General features: G+C 33.9%; 1 long non-coding RNA gene across 1 annotated transcript; it reads left to right on the top strand.

Annotated features, from left to right (window-relative positions):
• Nucleotides 1–1,911: 1,911 nt before the first annotated feature.
• Nucleotides 1,912–2,378, top strand: LOC127107023 (uncharacterized). The gene is made up of 2 exons (XR_007795603.1): nt 1,912–2,145; nt 2,233–2,378. It is a non-coding gene; the product is annotated as an uncharacterized LOC127107023 (long non-coding RNA).
• The last annotated feature ends 6,974 nt before the right edge of the window (nt 2,379–9,352 follow it).

The raw sequence follows: 9,352 nt of genomic DNA, 5'->3' as shown, positions 1-9,352 counted from the left end.
CAGACAGATCTGTTAAATGGATTCAAAAAACACAATCTTGGTCTAAATAATACTTCGACAACATCCAAACAACACTTCTCTCATTTCACAATTATTTTCCAATTCAAGCAAACTCTTTCTCTTTTTCAATTCAGTCAACCTTTTTTCTTTTTATCACACAAACATTTTTCAAAACAAACGACTCTTCTTTTCATAAAAGAATTGTTATAGTATGTTCCCTATTAGTCAGACTAAAAGCTTAGAGCATCCGAACAAGTATCAGAATCAGCTAAAGTCTACACACTTCTAGGATACGAATCTAATTATTCCCTAAATCAACCAACAAATCTGTGTTTTCTATCATGAACTACAAAGAGTTTGAATCTTTGGCGAACACATTAATTAATAAACTTATTTTTTCCTTGTTACTAAAATAAATTGCAAGTAACCTATATATAATAACACTCATTTGCGCTAAGAACGATCAAAATGGTTTTCATTTAGTGCAACAGATGTGAGGGATTCTAATACCTTCTTTTTATATAACCGACTTCTTTACCCTGTTTCTCTTCCTCTTGAGTTTTATCAATATTTTTCTTTTTTTTTTAAAAATAAATAAAGTTTAATGGTGACTCTGTTGTATCTTCAAACGTACGATGCGTTCAAATATTTTTTGCCGCCCGACATGCTAGTTACAAGTTAACGTTAAGAATGCTTTACAAAAGTATTGTAAATTATTTTACTTTTACATATATTTGATCACTTGTCAACAACAAAAAAAAAAGCTCTACCTTCCTGTGTTTTGCTATTAAATGCTTTTTTTCAACTATATGTGATGATGATTAGAATTCAAGAATCTCCGATGTCTAAAAAAACATTAAATATTATTTTTTACACGCATGAGCCTTACTAGTATTGCTTATTGATCATATTAATGTTAATTCATCTCTTAATAATGTACCATATCGTCGGTTAATGTCTATTTAGCATCTACAAAGCACCATTTGGTTTCACTTGAACAATTGTATAACATTGAAAGTGATGTAGTCATGGAAAGAAATACCATCCAAATATACTAAGGTTAAGATTAATGTTGGCATTGAGCCAGAGACCCTATTATCAATCCTTATGATAATATAGATATGTGCCCAATTAATCATGTCATAGTATTTTAAAACTTTAAGAATACCTATTGACTCAAATCAACTAATTCTTTGTCAATTTAATTTGGTTCAAATTTTTTTAGAATATTATAAATAGTGATCCAAATCATCTATATTTTTATCAGATCAAACTCTAATTCTCCACAAAACCGAAACAAACAAAAAACTTACACTGCGTTGCATGGTCATTATACTACACCAATTTATTGTTTATAAGCAAATATATGATATTTGTACCTTAATTTCTTGATAAAATAGATGAAGGAGTGAATTGCGGGGCAAATCTTCTTTGGCAGTGAGTTTGTTATCTTCATCAAATGAATGATAAACTACTGCCAGAGAAGTCATTGCCCAGTAATGCACCTACACATGACTATCACTACTCTCCTTAACAAGCTTTGTTGATTGGTTGATGATGAACAATTTATGGCTCTCCATGTGTTGTATATATAGTATTTGTTGGTGATGTGATGATAAATAAAAACTTGCACAAACATGCTTGCAGCAGCTAGTAATTCAAAGGATATTCCAAGCACATCCTTTGTTGAACAACTAGTATTTCTTACTACCAAATAAAGTGGTCCATACTGTTATTGCCTAGCATCCTCCACCAAAAAGGAAAAACAAAAAGAATCTGATTTTCTAGAAAAAAAGAAATTGTGATGTAGACAAGTCCTTGAATTTTTTTTTCGAGGAATTCACAATGAAATAAATAACAAGAACCTCAAATTGGATCAGTGGTAGCATATGCTTCTCCTTCGGAGTGGCATATCCAAATTAGGTGCTCAATAATATCATTATATAAAACCTTCATGTTGTTCAAACAGATTTAAAACTAGAAGTGTGATGGCATATCTGCTGTTGAGGAATGTTAGGGAAAATCTCATTTGGCAGAGACGAGTAACCGGAGAGCTTGACCATGCATGGCTCTTGTTTGCCAAAGAAGATTTGCCCTGCCATTTTTAACAGCTTTTGATTAACACTAATGCGTCCGATTCTTGAGGTATATATCCTTATATAATTAATTAACTACTTTTGGTTTCTTTCTTGTCTGTTATTCTAATGGTTTACCATATACGTAACATTGCAGTGATATGTTGAAGAATGATAAAAGATTGTCCAAAGAACCCATAAGAAGAATGAACTATATTGTGAGCAGTCTGCTGTTTATTTGTGAGCAGTAGTGCACAAATATTATTCTATCATATTAATAAAGAATTATAGATTTGTCAAACACTTAATACTGCAAAAACCGAAATATTGTACTTCTGTTCACTTATATATATATATATATATATATATATATATATATATATATATATATATATATATATATATATATATGCTGCAAAAGAGATGACAACAAATAATCTTAAACACAGGCTTGCATTATCTCACATCAGAGATTTGCATATCTAGGACTTAATTACTCGCTAGTTTACTTGATAAATACATGATCCTGACACTGAAACCGAATTATTGTACGGTTAGAATTTTTAAATATATGATGATGAATCTATTTTGATAGACAGGAAAAAAAGTATTTAGAACATTAGTCCACTGACAAAGATTTGATGGCGATAACCAGCAGAGACTATTATGAATATTATTTATTTTATAAGCAAATAGAATCTATAAATAAGATGGCATTAAACGAATATTATAGGCATGTTTGAATAAACAATTTATTTGCAGGATATAGCACAAGTGCTTAATAAAATAGATATTTATGAATAAACTCGCATAAATTATTTTAATAACAAAAGATTAAAAACATTAAAAACATGTATACAAGTTATAAATTGTTTTCACTATCTTGAAGAATTTCTAAAAATAAATTCAAAAACAAATATAAAAAATGTCATAAGCGGTTTGTAAGATAAGTTGATTTTCTATGTTATTTCTCATACCTGATTAAGAGTATATATAGCATATGAGAGTTCACTTGATTTGGTATAATTAAAGAAAAATCATAATTTAATACAAAATAACACAAATTGTATCACACCCTCTCAATCGAAACGGGGGTCGACAGACACTTAGACTTATCCGAAAATCATCAAAGAGAACTATATGGAGGCCTTTTGTGAAGATATGGGCAATCAGGTGGGAAAGAACATGAAGAACGCGAGCCTGACCGTGAGTGACCTTCTCCCGAACAAAGTGAATGTTCATCTCAATGTGTTTAATAAGCTGATGTTGGACAGGATTGTCGGATAAATAGATAACACTAACATTGTCACAGCATACCATAGTAGCACGAAAAAGGGAAAAATGAAGCTCCAATACACTACTAAAAATTTCGCGTTTAATGACTGAATTAGAGACTGAAAAACTTTAAAATCTATCACTATAACATTTAGCGACCAATAAAGCGACTACAATTTTTCGGTGGGAAAAACGCTAGTCGCTAACCTTCAGCAACATATTCAGTGACCGGAATATAATGACCGATTTAGCCACCATTTTTAATGTGTTAAAGAAATTAAAATTAAATAAAAATAATTGCCTCATACAAATATCGAACTCATATTTAAACTTGTATATATTATTAAACTTGAAGGGTATATATTAAAACTTGTATATATTATTATATACCATTGTATATATTAAAACATGTATATATTAAACTTGCCTCATAACCATTGTCAACTTCATATTTAAATTTGTATATATTATTAGAATATATTTGAATTATTCTGATGTTATTTAAATTATATTTTTTATTAAATTAATAAATTTATGTTTATCAATTATAAAAATAAAAATGTGAAACTCTCACTAAAACCTAAAACTTAGGATGAACATAAAATTTTTAAAAATAGAGAAAATTAGGAAGGAAATAGTAACTTAAAAAAGAAAACCATCAAAATTATTAGTGATCCAAATTTTAGTCACTGAATTTTTTTAATAAATTAATTTTGTATAAAAATATATTTTGTGATTGAATATTATGGTCACAAAATTTCAATCACTAATTTGGTGGCTAATTTTATTTGGTGACCGATTTAGCTACTTTAAAAATTTGATTAACAAGATGTCAAAGTTCGGTGGCTAAAGTGACAGAAATTTTTTAGTCACTGAATTGGTTACTAAAAGCAAATTTTCTAGTAGTGATAGAATGTTGCGGAGCCTACATGATTTTGAAACCACGATAGCAACGCCCTGATACTCAACATCTGCATTGGAACGACAAAGCGTGGGTTGCCTTTTGGAAGACCATAAAAGTAGGTTGCCACCAAGAAAAACACAATAATTAGAAGTAGATCGACGGTTGTCGAAACATCTACCCCAATCAACATTTGTGTAGGAAACAAGCTTCTCGATGGGAGAAGGATAGAGATGCAAACCATATTGTAAGGTGCCCTGAATATAATGTGTGACGGGTTCCAATGCAAGCACGTGCTCGGTGCAGGGAGTATGCATATGAAGACACACATGTTGGACATCATAAGAGATGGACTAACGCGTAAATGTGAGGTACTGCAAAGCACTGGCAAGACTCTAACATAATGTAGGATCGTCACATGGAGTGTCGATGGAGGTACTGATCTTCTTCTTGGTGTCAACTGAAATAGCAGAAGGTTTGCATGAAGTCATGCCGGCTCGAGAAATAATATCGTTGGTGTAGGTACTCTGACTAAGAAAACTACCATATACATGTCTGGTCACTATAGTACCTAGAAAATAGCTCATCGGTCCCAGATCCTTCATAGAAAACTCAAAGGAAAGAATCGCCATGATAGATTTGCGTAAGTCATGAGAGGAACTAATGAGGATGGTGTCGTCAACATAAAGTAAGATGTACGCCATGTCAGAGACACACCGATAGAGGAAGAGATAGTGATCTGAGGTGTTGTGTTGAAATCCAATGGTAGAGACATAGGCAGCGAAACTCTAGTACCAGGAATAGGAAACTTCCTTTAAACCATAGAGAGATTTTTGCAGGAAGCACGCATAATCTGGGCGATGAGGATCACAGAAACCTAGTGGTTGATGCATATATACAGTTTCATGAAGATCACCATATAGAAAAGCATTATGAACATCTAACTGATGAATGGGCTAGGACTTGGAGAGATAAATAATGAGAACTATCTGAATGGTCGCAGGTTTCACCACATGGCTGGAAGTTTAATCACAATCCACTCCTGCAATTTGAGATTTTCCATCACCTACAAGACAAGTTTTGTAACACTAAAAACAACCATTAGATTTCATTTTATTCCTTAAAACCCATATACAATAAATAATGTTAACATCACAAGGTCAAGGAACTAAATCCCACATATTATTTCTAATAAGAGCATTAAGTTCAGATTGCATTACGTATTTCAAATTATGGTCAGAAAGGGCAAGTTTATAGTTTTTGGTAAGAGGGAGATGATAAGATCATTAATGGTAATAGATAGGTTAAAGAGTTTCCAAGGTTTATAAATGCCTTTAATGTTGCGCATGGCCATGGTTCAAGTATAAGGTGCCTGCTGGGATGGTGGTGTAGGTGAGGGAGAGGTATCCAAATGATTTAATGAGGATGAGAGGGAAATGGCTAGGGAAGATGATGATATATGGTGTGGTTCGGGTATAGGTGACTCTCTCAGAGGTTCATATGGTAGAGACTCTAAACATGGATGAGATCACTAATGTATAAGAAAGGGGTTTAAATCATCAGTAAAACAATTGTATGTAGGGGTGGGCGTAAAGGACTATTGGAGAAAGGTAAATTGAGTCTCATCAAAGTTGATATGTTGCGAGATGATGATTTTTCTTTGCGACAAATCAAAACATTTACAACCTCTATGATTAAGGGGATACCCTAAGAAAACACATAGAGTCGAGCAGGGTTGTAATTTGTTAATGGTAATGGAGGGAAACAATGGATAACAAGGATAATTAAAGACGCAAAGATGTGTGTAAGAGAGATCACAATAATATAGAAGTTGGGTAGGGGAGAATTTAGACATAATTTTCCGAGGAAGAATGCCAAAATGAGCAAGTAACAAATGCATGAGCGAGAAGAGTGTGAATCATGTTGTTAATGGCGCATATTTTTTGTTCCACCTTGCCATTTTGTGATGAAGTGTGTGGGCAAGAGAAACGAAAAATGAGACCATTAATGACACAATAATATGAAAATATATATTGTCATATTCTTGCCCTTTATTACATTAAAAACATTTGATAGTTTGAGAAAATTGTGTGCGAAATTGATTTGAGAGAGAAGTGAACATTTCAAAAACATGAGATTTATTTGTTAGAGAAACATGCACAAAAAATCAAAAAATTAATCCAAAAATAAAACATAATAGTGATGACCAGCTAAACACAAAACTGGTGATGTCCATAAATCACTATGTAAGATATCAAAGGGCATCACAATAAAATTATTTGATGAAACAAACAAGAATCTAACATGTGCCAAGCGCTTAATAAGCGCAAATTGTCCTAGAATTCAAAGGTTTATAACTAATGAACTTATTAATATGAAAAGACTGTAAAGTAGAAGAACTGAGATGTCCGAGAGGACTGTGCCAGAGACTGTAAGCAAGACCAACAAATGGGTAGGAATTAGTAACAAGATAGAGATCGCCAAGTCTATCACATCTCATGAGTGGAATCCCTATATGAAATTCATTCACCGAAAAGCAAAAGGGATCAAAACAAACAGAAACATTATTGTCAGTAGTGAGTTGTCGCATAAAAATAAAATTGTTGACAATTTTTGGTGTGTGCAAAACATGGGTAAGGTTCAATGGCTTGTGTTTATGGGAGGTGGTTAGGTTATGTGTTCAGAATCCTGAATTGGAATGCCTTGTCCGCTACCAACAAACAGTTTATGATTTAAGTGTCTAAAATTAGAATAACACGAGAGATTACCTTGTGACGCCGCTATGTGGGAAAAGGCACATGTGTCCATGTACCATATTATGTCGGAGGAGTGAGAGATATTGTGTGCATAGCAGTGCCGATGTGAGTGGGTTGTCATGAAGTTGTGGTAGCGTAAGCCTGAGGACGTTGGCCCATAATTCTCTATTGATGAGGAGGAACAGAGTGAGTCAGTTGTAAAGTAGGATACAGGCAAAGAGGCATGGCCCACAGTGGCGGAGTCCAACCCCACTGTTGGTAATAGGGATATTGCAGTTGCAGTTGTTGTTGGTGCAAAGGAGGAGAACCCTGTGTGCTGTCACCTCGAGGGCAGTCATGGTTAGGATAACTACCACATTGATGGTGATTGTCGTAAGGACATGAGTGGTTTCCAGCGCAGAAGTTGGTGCTCTGGGATGAGTTGTCAGAAGGATGTGGTTGGGTGGTAAGATAAGCAGAAAGAGACTCAATGAGCGTCATCTTAGCTAGACTTCCTTCTTACAATGTAAGCATGGAACGAGTCTGACAATAAGAAGGGAATGGATTTCTCTATCGAATCAAGTTGGAAACACCTTGGTAGGCATCAATAAGGTCAGAAATGAGCTGATGACCAAACCATGATTGTTCACAGGAGCACTGACACCTTGTAATCAGTTAGAAAGCGTTTTCACACGTAGACAATAAGCTGAGACATTTGGAAAAGTATCCATGCAAAGGAAGCGAATGGTGGTGGAGGCTTGTTTTCTGAGGAACAATATGATGCATGACCTGGTGAGAGCGAACCTGAATGCAAAATAGCTTTGCTCTGTGTCATATCGATCAGTTTCCATGTCAAGCACAATAGGAATATTTTTCCTAATGTTGGAAACAAAGAGAGAGAGAGAGAGAGAGATGAAATTTCAGGTTGGCAAAGGTTGATGGAGGTGGTGTCGGGGTTTCCACCTTGGAAGGAGGAGTCTCCATGTGGCTTCTATCATTGAAGGAGGAATACATGTTGCAGGTGGGGATGAAGAAGATCACAAGTGATTGTAGGAGAGGTCGACAAAGTCGTGATCGGTCGGTGCTGATGGAGAACCAGAGCTTATGGAGGGGGTTTTGCACATGACGCGTGATTAGAGGGAGGGAAGAAGATCCATCATTAGAGCGGTCGAAGGAAGGGAAATAGGGGAGGATCGTGGAAATGAGGGATAACGGTGGTGGCGGCGATTGTTCGGAGGAAGGAGAATGGCGATGGCAGAAGTTTTTTGAAGAGAATTAGATTAGGATATTTTAGGAATGTGATACCATGTAAGATAATTGGTTTTCTGTGTCATTTCTCGTTCCTGATCAATAGTATATATTGTACATGAGAGTTGACCTGATTTTTCATAATTACAAATAAATCATAATTATAAATAAATACAAAATAAATATATATTAATATAATATAAATACATATTCTATCACTCTTCAGATATAGTCTCCCAAAGTGTCTTAAAACTTATGGTAAGAGATAAGTCCAAATAAGTCAATTCAAACAGACCATAATTATAACACTAGTCCATTGAAAATGTTACAATACATTTTCATCATAGATCTTAAATCACACTATATAAAGAAGATAAAATATACTAATAAATCATTAAAAAATTTAGAGTTTACAAGGTGGATTTAATGGAGAGGGCTTAGAATGAAGAAGATTTCAACAAAACAAAAATAGAGAAATATTTCTTTTTTTTTTGGAAAAAATGTATATTTTATTTAGAATGATCAATGAATGTTCATCATTAATATATTTTTAATTTTCAAAATATTATAACAATGTAGATTATAATTGAATAAAATGAAACCCCTAAAAACCCTCAAATTTTGGGGCTCTTGTATTATGAATAAAATGAGACCCCTAAAACCCTTCAACATTTAAATGTCTCAATTCTTTGTACTCCACCATTCCATTTTTCAAAGCCCTCATCTTCCATCCCCTCCAAACTCCCAAACAAAGCCTAAAGTTATGAGTACATTATTCTAAAACTAACTTCTTTATACTCATTCGTCTTAATGATCAAATTCACTAGTTTCCTACTTTGTATGGTGACACACTCTAACAATCCAACTAATGACTTACTTATGAGGAATATTTATTAGACATCAACAAGCATAGATTAAAATATGGTGGGTTGCTAGTGGTTTTTCGAGGCCGATTTGAGGTGGTGGAGGTGGTGAAGGTAACTTGACTCCTATATTAAGGGCCAAGGATCTTAGAGGATGGAGGAAGTAACATGGATCTTAGAGTAAAATCTTTTTTGATGCAGTTAAATGAAATTTGATTGTTAACACGGAAATAGTTGTGTTTTCATCTCTTCCTC

This window comes from Lathyrus oleraceus, chromosome 7 (genome assembly GCF_024323335.1).
Source record: "Lathyrus oleraceus cultivar Zhongwan6 chromosome 7, CAAS_Psat_ZW6_1.0, whole genome shotgun sequence".
Taxonomy (NCBI): domain Eukaryota; kingdom Viridiplantae; phylum Streptophyta; class Magnoliopsida; order Fabales; family Fabaceae; genus Lathyrus; species Lathyrus oleraceus.
Note: the sequence above shows the minus strand (reverse complement) of the source record. Positions and strands in the feature narration are given on the sequence as shown.